The 23,266-nt window shown below is 43.6% G+C and overlaps 1 protein-coding gene across 2 annotated transcripts in view; it reads right to left on the bottom strand.

Annotated features, from left to right (window-relative positions):
• The window catches only part of bahcc1b (BAH domain and coiled-coil containing 1b), a 67,790-nt gene extending 44,795 nt beyond the window's left edge, over positions 1-22,995 (bottom strand). The window contains exon 1 of one of the 2 annotated variants that reach the window (XM_037277750.1): positions 22,889-22,995. The gene's annotated coding sequence lies outside the window, so the exon portion shown is untranslated. Of the gene's footprint in view, positions 1-1,890; positions 2,012-22,888 lie in introns of those variants that run through there. The other variant, XM_037277751.1, reaches the window with a different exon arrangement.
• Between the last annotated feature and the right edge of the window lie 271 nt (positions 22,996-23,266).

Here is a 23,266-nt window from a genome sequence, read left to right as displayed (position 1 = left end):
GCAGCAAATGGCTAAATTAACCTAAAGTAGGTGGCATGCCAGCCACCTTAATGTTAACTGACCAAACTTTCTGAAACGTCTAAATAAGACCCCTTTGAAAAGTCATAATTCACTGCCAATGGGAAACATGCCGGATTTAAACGAGCTCCAAATGGGGGGCGGGGGTCCGGGGGGAGTCTCCACGGGTGCCACTCAAGGCAAGAGACAGCCGTCCCCTATTTCTGATAGAATTACAAAAACACAGCCGTTCATTTGAGAGCGGGCTGCCCTGAAGGTGCCGTGGCCATCCCGTGAGACAAAAGACAGTCATCGGACGACAAAATAAGCTTTGAGTGAGCTCGACGGCATCGTTTTTGTACTCTTCTGGTGGACGAGTCTGTAAATATCGCTCGGCACACTCTACAATGAAAAGACAAGACTGGACGCAAAGGCAACATGACCTTTCCTGGGATTGTTGCTGCTGCTTGCGATCATGCAGACAAATGAAATGGAGAGCAGCTCATGGCAAGTAAACGTAAGACGCCCAAGAGGAGATAGATGGTGGTTGAACGTGGGGAATGGTTGGGCGCCAAATTAGTACCTGTCACATAGATATATATCCGAGTGTAATCAGATCCAGGCCTGCGCGGAGACGACACCGGCATCTATTTATGGGCCATCAAAACATGCAGGTAGAGGACTGTAATTATCGTTCGGATTTATGGCCATAGCGTGTTGTCTTGCGTGTGTTCACATGGTAAACTTGCGCAATTTGTAATCACTTTTTTTTCCCCCCTTAAATCTCCACATTAAATTTAAAAAATATATTTTTTTCTGCTTGGTAAAAAGTGACAAATCAACTCGGACACTTCATGGAATTTTACTAATATTTTCTCACCGGGGGTAAAATGTATAGAAAATAAAACTCACCCAAGCGCCTTAACTGAAGATTACAAACATGTTTTGCTAAACTCTAAAATGTCCGGGAATGTTTAGGTTGGGTTTAGCACAGTGGCTCTGTAGGCCGCCGTGGGGTCAAAGGGTCGCATGACCCCGTGCAACACAGCACTCATATTTGGAAGATTCTTTCAATTATTTCAACAAAAGCTCCTTGCATCGCCCACTCGGTACTTTAGTGGATGCATTTAAGGAAACCTTTATCACAGAGTAGCAGTTGACAATTATTTTAGACCGAGTGTCACAAATATAACAAAAATAAAAATACAGTGGTATAGTAGGCCTATGTGATAATCAAGTACTAGGCAAGTTTGTAACATTCTCCATTGTTTGAATATTTAACACTGTGCTTAAATATAGTGGAAAAGTGTACAATTGGAATCAATTGAAAAAAATAATGCAAAATATATTGTACTTGAAAGTTAAATACAATTGAACTGTACTTTTTAAAATATATATGTGATGATACTTAAAGTAGCTGCTTGTATTTCGAATTTGACAGTAGGGACAATTCTAGTTTAAAAGCAAGCATGAAGTGATGCTGACTAGCTGGTTCTTACGATAACAGCGTGTGCGCGAGATGCAAATAAAGAGCTCGGTGTGTAAGCCAAGCTCGCGCCAAGCCTATATGACGTGAACTCAAAAGGGAGAGCGCATTTGACATGCTCGAATCGGCGCGTGCGCGCCACTCCGTGACACCACATTGCCCTCGAGAGGCCCCAAATTGACAAACCTTCCAACATTTACTCGATTTCCAAGACAAATCTGTCACGTAAGAGCAATAAAACACCCATCCGTCCATTTGCATTGACTTAATTGGCAAGCATTGAAAAGACACGCTCAACTGCAAAACACGCGTCCTGTTTAGTTATTGGAAGCGCACGGCAATGTTGTAACTGCGCGTGCTAAGTTCTATCATACGCTTGAATAAAGAAAAACGCACAACACACCTACCTAAAGACAACTTTTATCTTGACAGAACTTTAAAGTTGCGGAACCTGCAGAGCGCATCATCTCAAACGTCTTGTGCTGAATTTACACGCCGTGGGATTTTCCCCGAAGACAAGCACCGGATCCTGCGGACGCGAGGCTCCGTGACATCTTGTACTTTTCAATTTACGTCACGGTCTCTCCCACAATAGGAGCAACGTCGCTCCCCTACATTCTTTTCTTGCAGCATTCTTGATTCTTTTTTTAATCGTGGAGGGGAGGGGGGGGGGCACATCATCGTGCGAGTTGCACCCACTTCCGCTCCTGCCGGCAAATATTACGCACACACCTCTTCAGAGTGTTTACAATTACAATACCCCCCCCCCCCCTCGTTTTGTTTACTATTGGGCAATCGGTCTTTGTGGATACTGTGACAAAAGTCACTTTATATGTCATGTGTTTGTTATTTATTAATAGTTGACCCAATAATAGATCTAAACTTCCGTCTGGAGGTCAGAGTGCAGCCGGTGTTAAAGCATTAAGAAAACCCACCGATACACTGCTGGAGCTTTAACAAGCATTTTGGACGCAGACACGTACTCGCTGGTCCAATTGGAGGAGGACTATAAACATTTAGCACGGGCGTTAAAGTCCACGGGCATTTTCCACGCACTTGAAGCCCCCGCAGCCTTTGATCACTTCCAAGCGGTCCGGACAAGTTTGTGCGTAAAAGTGAATTGAACTCACGGTTCGAGGGAGAGTGGGGGAAGTTTATCCCCAGCTCTGCCGCGTCGTAATGATTGCCAACAGGCGCGCCGTAAAACAACTTAAAATTTTAAAAAAAAAACACGCAAACAATTTCCACTGGTGGGTCACTTTTACGCGCCGGATAAGTGGAGGCGTAAAACAAACGACCAGCGAGGAAATAACTGCGATTGTTGCACTATGCGTCATTCCCGCATTTTCAAAACAGTAACCCCCCCCCCCCCCCGCATTGCTCCCGCGGGTCACCGCTCCACCAGCACCACGTCACCGTCACGTTAACCCCTGCGTGGCCGCGTCCGGAACGCGGGTGCGTGTCGAGTGGCCGGGATGTATACAAGCATTTAGGAAGAGAGAGAGAGAAGGGTGTCAAAATGGGGGATGTGGAGGGGGGCGGGGGGGGGGGGGGCTGCAGTTCCCACGCAAAAAAAAATACAAAACAGGTTTCCTTCATAATTTAAATGGATGGGAATTGTCTATTACAAGGCTTTAGTTTGACTTCCTTTGTGCTGCATCACATTATTGCTACAGTATGTCTTTTATATTGCGCAATGAAATGATTAAAAACACTTTTTTCTTGGGAAGATGAAGTGGATTAGAAACATTTCCATTCATTTCAATAGGAAAAGATGATTTGAGATGGTGGTTACCAACCAAATTAAACTCGTATCTCAAGGCACCACTCGACCAATAGTGACCGATTGACAGTCTACAGGCCCATCCAGCCTGAAATACTAAACAACATAGAGAAAGTGGGAGAAAAAAAAAAGCCTTGGAAAAACATCCACCAAAAAGGATCAGCCCTTTACAGGCCCCGACAGGCAACAAAATAAACTTGCCAAGCCTGAGCAAAGTCATTCTATTCCAAAGCAGCCCTTTCTCTATGTCGAAACTACTCTGTCCCCCCCCCCCCCCCCCCCACACACACACATATTGGTTTTGCGTGGTGATGATTGATGAGGCGAGGAAGGTGTCAAGATTGACCTCACCCACTCAGAAGCTTATTTATATTTGACTACCACTACATTACAGAGGACACAGGTAGTATCAGTCCTGTCTCATGAACTGAATTAAAAAAAAAAAAAAAAAAAAACGTAAGTGTCAACAGTTCTTGTTGAGATTGGTGTTGTAGTGATGGAAAAACCATCTCCATTGTCTGATTAATCCAAAAAACTCAAATCTCTCCAGAAATCATCATACCTGTTGCAACATTTTGGCAAGAAGTCGACAAACTCACAAGAACGCTCAACCAGCCTTTTTTTTTCCCCCCAGAAAGACACTTTAAGACATCTGTTTGATTTAAAAATTCCTCTGCCGTAGCTCGCGGAAGCTCCTTATGTTTTCTTCCTGTCATAATCCAAATGCCCCCCCACTTCCCCACCCGATTCCTTGTTTTCCAAGCGAGCTGTAACAGGAGAGCGCGCTCAAACTGACCCCGGACTGAATGGTTAAATAGATGCCATCCACATTCTCACCCCATCCATCTATTTCAACTCTGATGAGGAACAATTGTGGTGCGTTCAGTCAAACTCGGAACGCCCGCAGCCCTGAAACTCGACCCTTCGCTCCTCATTAGAACAATCCCGACCAAGGCCGCTTTACCGCCCAAGTCCTCTCCCTTTCTCTGGCTGTGTTGGCTAAACATACTTCAGTGGCGTAGTCCTACATGTCAGGTTCTTCTCATACATAAATACATATTTGTGAAATTCCATTCTTGTTCTTAGGCCAGCAAAAAAAAAAAAATGGCTTTGAAGCTGCCAAAGGCTTGAAATAGTAAAAATGTCCAGTGGATTCACAGAGGGGCCTTATCATTATGCGGCAACCACATGTACGCAGGAAACATCTGCAATATTCATCACTAAACAAGCTAGCTTCTTTGGAGACAATGGTTCGAAATACTGGACCCTTCATTAGGTACACCACACACTATTAATGAAATATTACGTACAAGAGCTCAATGTTATGATTTATATACATACAAACACATTAGCGGTGTAACAAAAACAATTTGAATCGGTAAATCGGATTTGATATAAAAGATGTGCACGGCCAAATATGATTATGTTTCATAGTGTGATGGCCGCCATTTGCACACCCCAGCGCACACACACACACACACACACACCTCCCAGTGCGTCCCCGTTTGTTACATTATCGGTCTACATGTGTTGCTCCACTGTTTGTGTTCAAATATATCACCAAGCTAACTGTTAGGAGGTCAATTGCGTTTCGCATTGCTTGCAAGCATGACACAAAGCTATTTTGTTTTAAATGCACAATGTGTAATTATCTTTATGTTTACTGTGACAGTAAACATAAGGCCTCTTTTTTTGAAAATAAAAGAATAAAATAAAACTCTCTCAAGCTGCTGCTTATTGTGGAGTTGAACTGAGTTCACTGCAAGCATTTAGTAGGTATGTGCGTAAAATTAAATCATGGTAAACTCAAACAAATGCGGAGGATTTACATCTGACGCTTGTCATTTGCCATATGCTGTAATACCGCTGCGAGAATGTGCGTGTGATATTCCTGTGTGTTTGTGACACTGCTGTGATATGTTAAGAGTCAGACGTTAAACTTGTCTCTGCTTCCAATTTTAGCTTCCAGCTTCTTTTTGGCAAATGGAAAACATTTCGAGGTGGCACCGGACTTGAAGATGCTGCCGCTTTCTACGGTTTTTACACGGTCATGCGATTTTTGGAGAGCGGTGGTTGTTTGCTTCAGAAGCAAAGTGCACACACACATATACACACACACACACACACACACACACACATACACAAGGCCCTCCTTCAAGTTTATAGCGGTCCCCATAGGTGAGTAGCCAGAGCCACAAAAGGGGGTGAGCTAAGCCGGCAAAGCATCCTGGGATGTGACTTCTTGCCAGTCCACTAAAACGGCTCGTCTTCCCACACATTTTCGAAGCCGTCATAAAAGACGATGACATCACTGGACGCACAGTGGTTCCTTTTAGAGTTGATGGACCATACTGTATGTCTCTGTGAGTTATGCATATTCCGCGAAGCAGCAGCATTAAAATGCATTGTACTCCAGAGACAAACAGAGACATCACTTTAACGTCAAGCAGGGCAACCCATGCCATCGTCCATCCATTTCTTTTCTTTTTTTTTTACATTGCAGCTGCTAATGGAGCAGCCGGAAGAGGGACAAAGCTAGCTTTGTCAGCCCCCGCCCCTCCTCGCTGTCTGCTGATGAGTCCACTTGTTCTTATTGTCCCCCCTTTAGCAGTCTTCCAATCATTTAAAAAAAAAGAAAAAAGTCTTTTCTCCTTTTTAGAATTCACCCAAGCATTCTACAGCGAAGTCACGAGGAACGGCCGGCCAGTCATGCGATCTCAGTCACGTCTTCGCCGGGGGAAAAAGGCATGTGTGTGTTGCAGTGGACATGTGGAAGGGTCAGCGGTCAACTCCAGGCCGATAGCATCGGTTGGACTCAAAAAGCGGGTCAACTTGATTTTACTCTACACCAGCGGAGAATGACAGGTAGAACAACTAAATTCTCTTCCCCTAGAAGGCACATAAGAGCAGACCACGAGTGGCCCACGGGCCTTACTTTGTCCACCCCACCTAGGTTAGCCTAAGGTCAGTTATACGCTACTTCAAACATACCACATAAGTGAAACCAATAAAAACCAAAGTCGGTTCAAATGCGATAATTGTTGCACTGTGTTTAAAAAAAAAAAAACTCACTTGGGCTCAACCTATACTGATCATGGGACCGAGTGAATGCGATGATACGAGCAGTGACGAATGACTTTTGAGTTGAGAGAGAGTTCAGAGGATCAAATGTTCATGTGCGAGTATTCCATTGACCCACATGAGAAAACAATAAAACACACAAGCGCTCTGTGAAGCCCAATCAATGTTAGGGGCGGGGGTCTGATTTAAAATAAAAGTATGATGGTCTATGTAGTTATGTAATCCATACACCACAAAAATAAACATTCAATGACCACCCTCCCTCTCTCTCTGTCAATCAGATCATCATAACACGGGAAAACATGCTAACGTCAGTTAGCCGCATCTGCAAAACGTGTCACTCCTTTCTATTACCACGCAGACAGATGTGTCCTTAACAACAGCTCTGTTTAGGTGACATTTTACAGATGTATTCAAACATCCATCTTGCGTGTATGAAATGCCCCCCACCACCACTACCATCGGTCGACGCTTCCCTCGGCCAGCTTTCGTCATATCCAGCAACAAGTGGCCTCTTCCCTCGATGAATTTTGACATAATGCCGTCTGCTGCTACGCTGCTGACATGGGGCAGATTGAGCAAGAGGGGGGGGGGGGGGCCTTGATTGCACTGAGAAGCGGACGGGTACACATGGAAGAAAAATATTGCGCCTGAATACAGATGGACGCCTTAAAGCCACCCCCGCGCCGTTTTTTCTTTTTTTTTTCTCCGAGATCAACCTGAATGAACGGGCCTATACTAAAATAAAATTTTAGTGCTGCGGTAATGTTGTGGAGCAGCATGGCGCCGAAGCTAATGGGGGGATCATATCTATATCGCTGTTCCTACACCCCGCTTCATGTTCAACCTCGAGCGTCTGTCATCATCCCCCAGCACTTGGCACAGGATCCAACTAGAAGGCAAAGTTCAAACAAGCGTGCATAAAATGAAAATAGAATTACAACAACGTGATAGTCCTCCTCTATAAATGCTGGCAAAGAAAGTCGGTGGGTTTTATTTTCTGCTGCTTGCGGTTCTCCGCAATGGCTTTTTTTAATTTGATTTGAATTTGGGAACACTCATCACAGGAAAAAAAAAAAGATGAAGGCATATTTCAAAATGGGATTTGTTCTTTGCAGAAGATAAAGAATACATTTGTCTTCAAATTCATTTCTACTTCAAGGATTATGACACGGCAACTCAAATGCTATTCGTTAGCCCGTCAATGGGATTTCCCATCATGTGTTAGCGTTAAGCTAACAGACTTAAAGGCAAAGTTATGCAGTTTGTTTTAAATACACAATGTCTCATTGACATGGTTTAATGTTGCATTTGACACTAAGCTTCAAAATAATACTGAATTTAAATAGAACCTATTTATATGTAAAACTTTATAAGCTCATTTGAAAACGTGAAGCGTAGAGTGCATTTATTTCTATTTCCATTATTTCTTATGGCAAATTTCAATACTGCTACCTTGGTGCTTTTTTTTAGTTTCCATTCACAAATTTAATAATGAATGTTCCCTTTTCTGCCTTTATGGACTTGATAATTAAATATTACAATGCGGCTGAAGGTGAACGTGTGTGCGCATCATTTGAGTGGTGTATTATTAGAAGCCATTTTGGGGAGTTATCCATTAATTGGGGGTTAAAGTCCATTTGCATCTAAACAAAGGGGATATGGGCCATCCATCTCCGCACGTGGGGAAGGGGGTTACTGCGGGGCACGGCGAGAGAGGAAGAGGGTGAGCTGGGTTGGGCTGCGGGGGCAAGCGTGTCTTTACGCAAGCGTGGGGGGTGAAGCAGATAAATGTGTTGCCCTCAGGGGTGCATTTACATAGGTGAGGACTGACGGTTGGGCAAGCGGAGAGTGATTGAAATGAAAATACCAACACAAACACACTCTAGGCCGCTGTTTCGCAACCTTTAATGAGCCAAGGCACATCTTAGACTTCTCAAAGAAAAATTTCAGAAAAACTCAATTTAACAGATGTAAAAAGTCTACACTCCCGGGTTCAAAGGTTATTTTACTTATCAAAAATGTTAGAGACGAAAACATTTAAATGCTTTTTGGGGGAAAAAAAAAAACCTAAGTGGAACTACATCTTTATAAAATTAGCTGATTTGTATTTCAGTACCATATACAGTAGGCTGTATATGTTTATGTAAAATATATTCCTTGGCTCAATCAAGGTTCGAGCCCTCACCCTATAAAGTCCCAAAGAATGTGCAGATTTATTCAAAGCCTGTGTGCGCATATGAATACACACAACAAAGCCCTGCACACACCAAAAACGCCCTACATACTGTGTGCACCAAATCCTTACATTATACCTTCAAAAAGAACCAAGAAACCAAATCTATATTTGAAACGAGATGATTTTTTTCTTTTTTTATATCTTGCAGCTGCCTTCTTTCTCACCCTGCAAGTATCCTCCCCTCCCTCACGCACAGAGAAAGGATTTCCTAGCAACCATTATAATGCGCGCACACACACACACACAACATGCTGGGGCTCCCTGCGTGGGCTTCCCCCTCCTTTCCCTCCTCCTCCTCCTCCCCTCCACGGCGCGAGAGAAAGAGAGAGCGATCCCCTCTTCACAGCTCTACCACGGAAGCCCCCCGCACAACAGCCCGCCTGCCTTCCACGAGACGCGGTCACGCCGAGGCTTCGAGGATGCACGACGAAGCGAGGAAACCAGCTGATCGTTCCAAGGCGCACGAAAGAGAAAAAGTGTCGGGTGGACGACGATAGCAAGCGTTTTGACGATCCTCGAGGTGTCGTGGAAGAAATGGGTGGGGGGAGGGGGGGCGCTCGGGAACAAGCGAGCCTATCTCCGGGGCGTAACAGCACCGCGCGGTCCCGCATCTCTTCCGACGCAAGGGCGACAAGTCAAGCAGTGTCTGAGCGCGTTTGGCTGACGAATTCCAGGGACAGTTTTGAAAATTCTCCGTGTGTGGGGGGGTTGGAGGTGCAAAAAGAGACTGCAGCTCCATATTGGAGACGCCCCCCCACCTCCCCTCCGCCTAGCTATCACCAGCATCTCCTCCCACAGACGCCCCTCTGCGGCAGAGCGCCATTTTTCGAACGCCGTTTTCTGCACGAGATTTCTTTTGCTGCGGTTTCATGTTACACTTTTGGCCAAGAATGTGGACGGACGGCGAGGACATCACCCTTTGTTCTTCGTTTACTTTTTTGTATTATTTGCACAGGTAAATTGTTTTATTATTACAACGCGCAAATATTGTGTCATTAATGTATTTACTCTAATTTATGCTTACAATAAGCTATTTTTGCACGTGTTGAGTAGTATAGTCATATATAAAATTTCAATTGTAAAATATAAATATATTGTACATTGGCACAATATCGTCCTTACGATATCTAAATTTTAAATAATAGGTGACCGCGGCGTGTATCAATCACTATTTTGCAATCTTGCATGTGTGTGTGTGTGTGTGTTTAGTTTACCCTAAATCAAGCAGTATTACTGTGACCTTTCTATTTCCATTTCAAGCATAATTGACTTGACATTTTTATTTTTCGTAAACGTGTCTAGATTTTAAAGGAGGAAAATCAAACTGAATTCCAATTAAAATTTGCAACGTAACTTGACAGAATGATAACATAATCGCGTGCGCGTGTCCGTGTGTGTTTAGTTTATCCTAAAGTATTCAGCATGCCCCCCCCCCCCCTCATTTCAAGTATAATTGTCATGACATTTTAGTTTTTTCATGAACGTGTTTTGATTATAAATGAGGAAAAAGAACACCGAGTTGCAATTAAAATCTTGAACTACTACTCGTCAGCAGAATGTGTGTGTGCGCGTGGGTGTGCTTACGGGAAGAAGCTCCACAACGGAACTTTAATCTCGTCCTTTTTTATTCCCCCCTCCAATATAGCAAAAACAATTTAACTTTAAAAGGGGGAGCTTCCTCTCGGTTTTGTTTCATTTGATGTTGCATAGTCGTCTAAATTCACCAGACTTCGGCAAATGCGAAATTACAGGCTGGCTGCAAGAGCTTAGCACCACTTTACATAATTACACAGCGTGGACTGGATTTTTTTCAAGAACACGCTTTTAGTTCTACTCATCCCCTCACAACCTACACGACCGGTTTATTAAAATGCGCGTGTATTATCCTTATTATTTTATTCGCCGTTTTGGATTTCACGGTCACATTTTGGGCTAAAAAAATTCTCTTTCTCCGTGTGCGTGTGTGAAGATCACACGCTGCACGAACGATCTCTGGCAGCTTTGTTGAATAATAACACGCGCGTTCGTGTTTTAGCGTGGAAGCTTGATCGTTTATTTTGAAAATTCTAATTTAGCCTGCTCATATCTGTTCATTAATAAATTAATTTAAAAACAATCGAGCAACTTTTGCGTGATAATCAACAAGAGGCAAATAATAATTTAACATTTAATTTGCTTTTTGGATGCATCATATTAAATGGAATGGAATGTTATGTTATTTTTAAAAGAAAATAAACCAGTTAAACAATATACTGCACTGTATTATGGGTAATTTATAATGAATGCCTGCTTTTAGATACAATAATTGCACTTAAAGATTTACATATGAAGTCAGAATCGGTGAACTATTAGCAATTTTATCAACAAATCTAATGTTTATGAATGAAACTTTTGAGTTTAATTTGAATCCTGTTACAAATAATGTTATGCCTGATTGCTCATAGATCTTACATGTTATGCCAGGGTGTGTAAACTTATGAGCACAACCACATATTCTCTATTTTTTATTCATTAAACATTTTATATTATGTCAATATATGGATTGCTGTTATTTGACAAATATAATTTAGAATTATACTATTGAACACACAAGTATGTGTGTAGTATGTGTGTACACGTGAGTATACGTGTGTGTCTCGTGAGCTGTATAATGTGAAATTAAGGTTTTTCCGTTAGCATAAGTGTTTTCTTTTTGTAATTCAAATTAATTGTGATGTCGGCGGTAAAGAAAAATAAAATAAAATGTATTTCACAATAAGTGGTAGTGTGTGTTGTGTCCTATTGACTGCGAGTCCTCCGGGTCATATGCGAGCATGTCGGGGTAGTAGCGAGCAGAACAGGACCCAGTCGGCAGGTTCTGCCGGCCCAGCTGCAACTGACTGACCAGACAACAATCACGTGATCCATAGACAGTGTCCTATAATGACATCACAGTCCATTAAGAGAGGCAAATGAACTAAATGATGAAGCTTTGAAGTGGAATATAAGAGAGCGTCATTAAGTCTGGGGAGCCGGCCTTTTTCATTACATGCTGCTAATAGCAACACAACCGTTTCCTCACGTTTGCTTTTGATGAATAAGACGTCCTCTGTTTTCTTCACGCTGTTTTCCCCATTTAAACACACGAGTCAGATTCAGCTAATTAAATGAAAACATGGTTAAATGAGACACCATTACCATTTACTATCTTCTTCAGAGGAAGTCTTTTATCTAAAAAGTTACTTTTATGCAAATACACACTTGGCTGCCACAATATTAGGGACACCCAATGTGATCTAGTGGAGGCGTATTAAAAAATGTCATCTAACGACCTTTTATTTGTAGCTTGGTCGTAGAACCCCGACGCACTGCATTCTTTAATACTAATCAAAACAAGCACATGGACAAACTTTTATTTTTTTTAATCAAAGACATCTTTGTTTTGTCGAAACCTTACTTTCCCAAAAGCAGTCATTTCGACGTAGCTTTATCATCGTGCAAGTGGCCTGTGAGCGTACTGCTGCAGATACAAACACATTATACATGAGAGGTTTTCACTAGTAGTTAGTCAGAGGCGGAGCTGTCAAGAGGTAGTGGTGGAGGGGTCCCGGCATCCCCCCCCACCCCCCTCCCACCTCCCCTCGGCCCCTGCTGCTGCTACTGGGAGAGCCTGGGAGAACCCCCCCCCACCCACCCTATAGCGAGAAGGCACCCAGCTAAGAAATACAATATAAACTCAATTAAATGCAGTCTCCACTGCGATTTACCGCAATGAATGATAAATTGGCCGTCGTCCCCGCACGGTGGGATCTCCAAATTTGCAATAATGGGCAGAAACATTGGAGGAAATATGCAAGAGCCTGCATGGTTTACCAAATTTAGTCCGGGTGGGGCAACTGTCTGTGTGTGCCTTTGTTCGAAAAGGCCTGCTCAAATAACCGGGTTTGCCTCGCATGTTGCGTTTTAGGTCAAAGTGGCTTAAATTGCTCATTTGGTGACATGGGCAGGCTGCGAGTAAAAAAAATTGTCTGGAAAAGCTCACGGCATGATACTGGTAAATGGCAAAACCGAAAACAGTGTGAATAATAGTCCGGGGGAAAAATAAACGAAAATGGAACAGGGCTGTAAACAATTCAGACCTGTTTTGATGATTCAATTGTCATGCAACGAGAAGAATATAGTTTTGCATTAGTTTAGTTTAATTAATTTAATCTCAGTTTTGAAACACCCAAAAAATATTTCATAAGACTACTGGCTCGATTGTCATCATTTTTTATTCTTTTCAGGAATCAAGAAAAATATTTTCAGCAAACGAGCGTCCATGTTGCCTCAATTCAACCTTTGTATTTTGCTATGACCTCACGTAAAAAAAAAAGAAAAATCTAGCACATGAATGATGATGCCACTCTTTGTAAACAGATTATAAAATGCAAGCAAACTCGATTGATAAAAATAGTAATCCACGACGATATTATTCAAGAGTTTAGAAGGAAATCAATAAAACATTGTGCCACCATGTTTAGGACAGCGACACACATTTGAATTTGAATCTGAATCAATTTTACTCTTAGTCGGAGCACAAAGACGATTTCAAAACAGAGTCTTTCGGAGCTTTTAAAAAAAAAAAAAAACACAAAAATGATCAAACGGAGCCGATTCACACACAAGTCAAATACTACAATTCAAAACGGATTTGTCTAATTAACTGGGAAGTTTAACTGTCGCTCAGACGGCGTCAAATTTAAGTTCTGGTGGGGATGTAGCGCTAAGTCCAACAGCAAAAGAGGTTTATCATAGAGGAATATTGATTTTTGCAGTGGATTGACTGACACACACACACACTCTCTCATACACACACACACAATTCTCTTCCCTTTATTCCATTAATCTCTGTGAGCTGTGTAAGATACTGGAGGGTTAGTGTAACATTGTGCAGCTCTAATGTATTCCAGCCCTCACGTTGCCTGTGGCATCCATATGTTTAATTCCACTACAAATGTTTTGACAGCAAATGAAACTCTTTTCCTTTTTTTTGCTCCATACTTTAGGTTTGTGGGGATTTTTTTTTCTCCCCAGCCCGCCCCCCAACCCCCCCTTCTCTCTTTCTCAATGCATCTAAAGGGATTTTCTCTCACAGTGATGCTTTATTTAATTAGTTATGGACCACCTGGAGTTCGAACATCTCCCCTGGCTGATGTCAGACTCCGCCAAGTACGCAAAAGAAAACAACGGATTAAATTTATGATTACGAGGTGCAACGTTCATTAGAATGAATGCGGGGGACTGGGCTCGCTGGTCACAATATTAGGTACAAATGCAAAACTTGGATTATTCTTAAATAGCTCTGCACATTTTACATTAGGAAAAACTATATAGAGTGGATATTGAAAAAAAGTCTACACACCCCAGTTCAAATGCTAATAATATAATGATGATGACGGGTGGTGGCAGCATAGATAATGAAATAATTTTTACGTAAAATTGGCAGCACAGTAGAGCAATGTGGTCAGTCAATTAGTATGGAGGATTTTAAAATAAAATAATTGATTCAGGTTGCAAGAATGTCAGTGGAAAAGATTTTTTTTTTTTTTTTAAATTAACGTTATAGGTTGTCGGGCATGGATCATAATTGGTTTCATGTGTTTGACCTTTTGAGGCAAGCACTTTAAACACAAAAATAAACAATTGTCAAATAAAAACCTCTGACAGATTCAATTAAATGGGAGTATTTTTTCCTTATGGGACATGCCTTTGAATTTAGCTGCGGACGTGTAGTTCAATATGAACTTTACCTTTTGGGGGAAAAAAAAATAAAAATTGCACGCAAGGAGACAGTTCAAGTACGACCCGATGGCTGGTCAAAGAAACATGTCTTTATTTCTCCGTCGGTGAGGTCATACTGTATGTATGTACACACAAGAAGAGGCAGTTATCTTCTGTGCACAACACCATCAACGTGTGTTGGGGGAAGGAGAAGAGAGGCAGTCAGATAGGGAGAGTGCAGGAGAGAGCGAAGGGCTGTGTGTATGTGCGCGAGTGTGTGTGTGTGTGTGTGTGTGTCGGGCAGGAGGTTTTAACGTGTGTTTCCGGTGCAGGATGGCCCATTCATCATTCTCACATGGTGGGTTTACTTTGCCAGTGATAGAGAAAGCTATGAGGAGCAGCACTACAGGGAGAATTAATGTGGCTGTCTTGGGAGGAGGGGCACGTCAACTGGAGCCGATGGCCAAAGCAGATGTGAGAGTGTGTGCCGGTGCGCGTGTGTTTACGCGGCGGGGTGTGTCGCAGGGTCACATGTGCTTCTCCGTTCATGTCCTGTCATACATGTCCAAAGCCAGCACTTTCTTTCGTCCTCATAAAATTAAAAGGAGGTGAGGTGAGGCCACAGCTGAGCCTTTCTTCATTCCTCTACGGCCTGACACTCTCCCCCCCCCCCCCCCCCCCCCGCACACACACACTTTTTTTAAAACAAGGCCTTTGCTTTAAATGCTATCACACCAAATTGCGCGAGTGGGCGCGCGGGTTCAGCATGGGGTCAGGTGACATAACTGATGAGCCCGCGACGCCTTCAAACAAACCGCCGCCGCCATGGCAACTATGCTACAACTTGACAAAGGAGAGGGGGTCAGAGGTCGCACGGGGAGGACAGATGAGGAGTCGCATCCTTATAGTCGGCGTACGCGCTGCACGACTCCACACCTGCGCCGCCGCAGGTTCCCGTCCGAGGGAGCTCGAGTGGAACGCAGGGTGACGACCTCTGACCTCTGAGATCAGCCAGTCTCATGTTGTGGGGGAAATGACAAGCTGGAGAGCAAAAGGGTGAGCCACAGCCTCCCCTGCTGGCCCCATGCTGAACCGCAAGCTCACGTAAAAGTGGCGACGGCTGAGGTCGGACCCTGAAAGTCTTTCTGATTAAACTTTACTAAGGGTAAGATGGGGGACACGGGAGAGTTGTCATGGTAACCGTGAATAGGGAACACCTGTGAGGATCTGCATTTTGTCATGTCTTAGTCATCCCTGAATACAATGATAATGATGCAAAGTCAGTGTGGACGTGCACGCACACGCACAGATGGATTGTTTGAGGTCACCCAAAGGGGCACTGGAATTAGTTTTGAATGTTCACATTATTATTGGGTATCATTTCACTGTATAAATTGAGTGCAGATGTGGGAAGAGCATGGCCCTGAGGCCATTCCACAATCCAACCCACAGAGCATTTACATGATCATTTGTTTTGAATATTTATTGTATTAATTTAGCCAAAATTGGAACATGAAAGCATATTTAGTCATTTTATTTATTGACTTTATTTTTTGAATTATTTCAGCTCAAATTATTGATTTATTGTAAATTTGAGCACCACTGGTGTACGTAATGCGAGATCTCAATTTGTGTAATTTTTTGGTGCTATCTATTTAACTCTATGTTGGCATTCGTGTGTATGTAAAAAAAAAAATTCCCTACTGCTCATATGATAATAAAATACTTGGAATGTTTTTGACTGCTATGTTGAAAAGGACGCAGGGCATGTTCTGATGGGGTAGGTTTGTGCGTGTGTGTGCGTGCGGCTCTGAGTGACTGCAGAAGAAATGAGGGATGATCTTTATGTGGCAGCCTATTTGCTTTTGAATGCACAAAGTTCAGAGGCCTCAAACGAGAGGTATTGAGTGCAGTGGGTTGAGGGAGGGGGGTTGTCGGAGGGGGTGCAGAAAAGGGGCGTCACGTCACCGACTGTACTGTCAGCACACGCAAAAAACGAACACACGCAACTTGCTGCGGGCCTGTGATCAGCCCTCGTGAGCGTCACTTCAGAGGATGCACCGACGACGCAAATTCACATGCGGGTACGACTCAGGATCCTCCTTAAGCATCCTCGTAAAAGGACAAAAGATTTTGCCGAGTCTGCTTTTTCCCCCATTACATGCTAATGCAGTTTTTGTATTCACCTTCTGACAAAGAGTCAAATAAATTAAACCCATAGGAAATAAAAAAGAATGTTGTCATGAGGGAGTTTAAATCAAATCAAGAGAATGTTGGGCTATATTATTCCCAAATCCTAACAGATGCTGGCTATTTTATTCCCTTCATTCAATTTTGTGGCAAGGACAAAGAAAATAGCGATTAGATACAAAATTGATGAGATTTTCTTTTTGATAATGCCATTTACGTTTCATTTCATATCAGCCGAAAACTGCAATTCAAAACTGAAATTAAAAATGAGATATTTCAGAAAAAAAAGATTTCCTTACTGACATCCCCAAGATCAATTTAGCAAAAATACAAAATGTTTTTTTAATACAAAATGCCACAGGGTGTTTTGTACAATTTCCCCCCCGCGTCCCCCCAAAAAACATTCCCTGGTGATTTTTCTAAGGAGCTGCAGTCTGTCAGAGGTCTGCTAGCAATGAGAGTCTCCTTAAAGGTCAGCGGGGGAGTCAGCGGAGAGGGAAACGCATTGAGGGGGGGGGGGACTGCGAGGTCGCCAGCCTGGCCTGGGGACAGCCCGGGTAGGCCTGCTGACCTTTTCTGACGCTGGCGAGGCTCTGGATGAGGAGAGTGGACCAATGTGTGCGGCCTGAGGGGGGATTAAAGGTGGGTCGTATCTAAATGCGCCCACATGTTAAGGAGATTGCGCATACTGGCATTTATTGTCCATATTGTCAGCGGGTGGGGGAAGTAACTAAGTATGGATACTTAAATCACTGTACTTGAGTAGATTTAGTTCGCTTTTCTGACGACTTTTACTCCGCACTAGGTCGTAAAACAGACATCGGTTCTGTTCCTTACGAAAGCGTATTGTGTCAAAATCAATCTAATGCTAGCGAGTTCTTAACAACATAAGATTATTTAGAGATGGCTTTTTTCATTGTGCCAAGATATTAATATGGCTATTGTGTAGCAGTAACTATGAAAATATAGTACGCAGGCTCCCCCTAGTGGCACGTGAAAGAATCACCGAATTAAAGTTGTGAATAAAAATTACAGTTGCTTTAACTTTTCTTCTTCTTGGCACTGTTAAAAAAAAATATTACGGAGCGTCCCTATTATGAGAGGAATACAGGACAGATTTTTTTTATTGGTAACAACTCTTTGTACTAGAATAGTAAATTTCTGTCCTTTCTTTTTTTTTTTTTTTAACTTTTATCAGTACAGCAGTTGAACCAGCCCTTTTTCCAAACGCATCTATAGAGAGTGAGCACCTTTTGCCACGTTTGCCATCGACAAGGGTTTGAAATGTTTAGCTGTCGTATCTGTGAGTAAATAACTTACAGTATATTGAAAAGGCGGGGGGGGGGGGTTGTACTTTGTCAAACAGGTCACTTTACTGTTTTGGGCCGACAGCTTGGCACAAACTGAAAGGCGCCGAGTAAATAAAGTGGCCGTTATGTGTGGGCTCCACTAAATAGCTGCTCTCTTGTGTCTCCAAAAGAGAGGCGGAAGACGTGATCACGAGGAGAGCCCGTGTCTTTTCTTCTCCTCGCCGCTATTAAAGGCCCTCTTCTTCTCGCCGCCCCACTTCTCCTCTCAGCGTTCCCTTTCTGCTCCCTGCGTCCCCCCACTTCTGCCGTCCTTATCCTCCCCGCTATCTTGCCTCCACAGCCCCCCCACCCCCAAAAAAAACCCCTCAAAAAACACACTGGGCCCGCCCAGCAGCTCTTAAACATGCAGGAAGGCGAGATCAATGGTGTCCACGGCGAGGGCTGAATTTCGATGAGAACAGAAGAAAGGAAGAGGAAGGGGGAACAAGTAGAGGCGGGGAGGGAACGTGAAAAAGAGGAGGGGGGGCAGAGGATAGTATATCCCGCACGGGGGAGGAAGAAAAAGAAATGGGAGGAATGTTGAAAGCTATGTCGACGACGGAGTGAGTGTCGAGTCTCACAAGGCCCGATCCTGAGATGCGTCGCAAAATCTGTCGAACGAATCGTGCTTAACTGTGCAGGTTGCATGTCTGTTTAACGCAACGACAACTGCGTGATTATTTTTTTTAAGTTGTCAAAAGTCTCATCATTTAAAGCTATGACATTTTAGAAAAATAATTTCCACCTGTTGCTAACCCTTAATTCATAAGTTACTCAATACATGACAATATTATAAATGTCAGGGAGATATGCGAGAAAAGTTCCAACATCTTGATGTCATCCATATGTTGAAAAAATAAAAGTGTCTCCTTGGTGACATCATGCACTTGGGTAAAGAGCTAAAAAAAAATCAGCTCAAATGAGTAGGTAGGTTGCTCCAGCTCTTCTTCAGGAACTGTCAGATGCTTAGGCGCTCAGTCTCGCCACAACCCTACCTTCTCACACACTGACTGAAGAACAGGTCCTGGAACATTTCTGACACCCTTCACGTACAGTACACACGCCGTCCTGTTTCCACCGATTTCCCCTCCAGTTGCGGCCCACTCGGACAGTAAATTATCACTCCCCTGCGTCTGAGGTTTGCAGCCGTGCGGAGTTGCCTGAGACCCTCCTCTGTCTTGAGGTGAATGTGAAGGAATTCCCACCCTCTGTGTGCCAAACCCTAAACGCTGCAAAAAGGAAGCTATGGAGCATGCAGCTGCACGCCCGCGCGGACACGCTTGCTCGCAAAACCCTGATTTAAACGCGTGCAAATGGGCACAAATGTTCGTATATGCTATATAAAACTCCCCCTGAGCGATAGATCACTGGCAACAGGTACACACACGCACACACACACACATACAGGCCGTAGATCATCACAGTGGGCTGGGACGTCAGCACTCCCGTACACAGCAAGCCTCAGAGCAGATTTAATAGAGGAAAGCCAGCATGAATTCCCGCAGTCATTCTGTTCCACTCAAACATACCATTCACAGCGCACTGCCCCTGTTAATGTGTGTGTGTGTGTGTACAATGTGCATATATGAATAAAAGTCAATGTGTTCTCATGCAAATTCGACATACCTGTGTGTGTACGTAAGGCGTTGGGGGTCATGCATCTTGTATGAGAGTGCATGTGAGCGCGTGCACGGGTGTTGTAGCAAGAGAGGCTATATTGACCCATCAGTGCTGCTCTGTCACCTCGTCTCTTTATGAGTCTGGCCTTTGAAAAACAAACTGGATTTATGGTCAGTTTGAGACTGTGTGGATGTGTGTACGCCGGCGTGTGACGGAGAATGGGAGGGAGGGGTTGAGCGAAAGCCGGGGCAAATTGGTAAGGACGGTGTTTTAGAGCAGAAAATGGAAAATAATATTGTCTGAGCCAGGAAGTGATGACGAAAATGAATGTTACGAGAGGAGTACAGTAACATTTAACAACTCTAAAAAAAAATAAAAAAATACAGTACAGTATGGTGCCGTGAGCTACAAGTGATACGACTTTTTTTTTTTTGCTTTGGCATTATGTGTATTTAAAACAACTGTGCCTCTAAGTTTGCTAGCTTGATGCTAGCACAACAGGAAAAAACATAACAGCATTTACGTAGTAGTCTTGTAAAGCTAACGGCGATTTGAACAATAACGTGAAGCAACACATGTAGACAGACAATATAACTATATTTACAGGTATTCTTTATCCTCTGCAAAGAATGATTACTGCTGCTACCGAGCGGTTGTGACTGTTTTACACGTGTTGACCTAAAACCGGGTTTTTTCTTGGGGGGCAGAGGGGGAGCATAATTTTACGCATAAACATACAGCTGATAAGATGTCGATATGAACACGTAAACGCTGCTCTGCATGCGTGCGTGCGTGGCGTGCAGATGGCTACCTGGCATCTTTCTCTCCCGCCCGCGTGCATCTTCAAACCGCTTTGCTTCAAAAATTGATTTCACACTTGCGACCACCTATACCCCCGCCCGCCCTCCCTTGGAGATGAACAGAATACACTTTGCCTCTCTATTTTTTTTTTTTTAAGCTTAAATAATACCATAGTAGACATGCAGCATTTTCTGGGAGCCTTTCTTTTAAATGAGTCTAATGTGTGGTCCATTTGCCTCATTAATGAGACTGACACACGCCGCTCAGCCAAAAAAACGCCTATTGTGCACTTTACCTTGGAGTTGCTAATGTGCGGCGTTATCCGCCTTGCTGATGGTCAACTAACAAAGTCTTAATAGAAGACAGAGGGGACGGCCGGGACAAAGGTAGGCAATGTGGAGTGGGACGAGGCCAATTCCAGTGTGAGAGGCCTGCCTAAAAACGCTATTCATGGGCCGTCTAATGCTGGTGTGTAATTAAATGTGATTACCGGAGCAGAGGGCTCCTCTCTGCTTCTCCGAGGGCCACACGCAAGCTGCGGAGGAGGTGGCGGCGGCGCGCGCTCATTAAGGAGCCGCTAACAGATGTACACAAGCGGCGGCGACCACGGGCCGACCTCGAATCTTTCACACTCGAACATCAGCGCACGCGAGAATGAACTCCTCTCCGTGATTTCGAGATGCTCGGGAATCAGGAGGGATTATTTGAATGGGAATAAAATGGGAACTGTCATGACAAAGTTTCCATGAGACAAACTAAATCTCTCGGAGAGTGCAGGAAAATCAAACACACCCACGTGGGAAGGTCACAAATAAAGAATCAGGGCATCTTGTCAGGGATAATCACACATCAAGCAACTTGAAATCCAAACAAAAATCAATTACGGTGTACGCGCGCACACGCACACGCCTGCTCTCTCCGCCTCCGGTTTCCTGGGCAGACGCGGTCCCCTGGCACTCATGGGAAATAGCGAGCACGGCAGGCCCCCACAAAGGCGTCCTTTCAGCCGCCCGCATGCTTGACCTGCGCGGGGTCACCGCTCTGCTTTGTGCCCCGTGACCCCCTCGGTCACTCTGGGGGTCACAGCGAGGACCCCGGGTCAAATCCAGATGCCTGCGTCTAATTTCGCCCAAAGTGGGTTATCTGTCCAAATCTGCCCTAAAATGTGCCCCTCGCCCCGCCCCGATAACCCACGACTACTTCCAAACACATGACTGACCCTTTGGAATATACATCGCTACGCCGCACTCTTAATTGGACTACCGGGGAGAAGAACTCAAGCGTTCACACATACACACACACAGGCCTGACCCCTATAACTGCGCTAGTATACCTCAACCCGTGGCTTTTGCTCTATCTTGAAGGATTAGGTGCAGAAAGACACACACACACGCGCGCACACGCACACGCACACTTATACGCAGCAGGCCTGGCCGAGGGTCCACCTTGAGGGATTAGGTGCGGAAAGACGGGACCCTCCAGCCAATCAAGTGGTCTGTCACATTGATTTGGAGGGGTCATTGGTGCACGAGGAGCAGGGCTTTCCTGTCTTAACCGCTCTGATCACACACATATGCACACACACATTGATAAGACGCTGTATTTATCGTGTAAATTAGAATCGTAGAAGGTTGTCAGTGACCGTGTTTTTAGACAACTTATTTTGTCCCTTGACCACTCACACAAAATAATCGCATCTCAAGTCATCTTGCCCCAATTGAAATGAATGGAAATGCTATCAATATTTTCCTGGGCTACCAAATAACAGATTGTGCAATGTGTGTTTTTTTTTAAAACAATATTACGTGTAATAAAATGAACATGAACAATTAAAAAGTTGCTTTGCAATGGTAAATATTGTAAACATTTGTAACGTGTACGTGGAAGCAATGGAAACAAGCGTACTGTAAAACAAAATGCTAACATCACTTTTCAAGTTTCATTTTTTAGAAGCAAAATTCAGAAACTTACCTGGTTTTCCACTTACCTGTACTTCTTATTTGCAATTCATTTTTCAAATTTTTTAACAATTGTTTTATTTTTCATTAATTATACAACATACACTTCATTCCCCCCCCCCCCCTAACCATCACATCCCAGCCTCAGAATAACCTTGATCTTTGGAGATACAGCGTAACCCTTTTTGAGTAAAACGCTCCCACCGTCCCCCCTCCCACCACCGCTTGAGTCTTTCTTCCATTTCCTGGTCAAACAACACAATAGTGTTCTATCTGAGAGGGCACCAGGCAGGCAGCAGGAATAAACCATCACAAGTTACATTGAAAGTGCTGGACTTTAATGTTTTTTTCCCCCCTGAGTATGTTTTAGGGTTTGTTCTTTTTGGTGTGTTTACCTTCACACCTTTAGCCTCTTGTTTCCCTTTCCTGACCGGAATCTGAAGGCTGGGAAAACAGGATCCACTTATATACATAGATATATTAGTGTTGTTATGATTACAAACCCAATCAGTGTAAGAGGAAGTCGGCCGCACTTTTTGAGTGCAAGGGCCCCAACTGTTTTATGTTTGTTCCTATATGACCCATTTTCAACGCAATTGAGTTCCTAATGTCCCCTAATTGTATTACAAAAACATTGCTTACCTTATCTCCATGTTGGTTTGCATACTTTTGTCCACGGCATAACCACAAAACATCAAACGCACTCCATGTTGGTTCATGGCAAAACCACAAAACATCAAATGTCGGTGCCATTATAAATTGAGGCCCACCTGTAAATATAGCAATATTTAAAATGACAAAAATAATTTTTTCCCAATGTTAAACTGTTTTCACTCAACTCTATATTCAGGTGCTGGGGCAGGTCATACAATGGTATTATTTAAGTAACAAGGAAGAAAAACATAATAAATGCTTGAAACAGTTAATGATGTGGACCACAAGCAGTTAAATAGAACCATCTGGAAGGGGGTCAGTGATGCTACCTGCTGTCAACGGCTCTCAACAGAGACATCTGAAACA

Source organism: Syngnathus acus, chromosome 19 (assembly GCF_901709675.1).
Source record: "Syngnathus acus chromosome 19, fSynAcu1.2, whole genome shotgun sequence".
NCBI lineage: Eukaryota > Metazoa > Chordata > Actinopteri > Syngnathiformes > Syngnathidae > Syngnathus > Syngnathus acus.
This window is presented reverse-complemented; position numbering and strand designations above follow the sequence as displayed.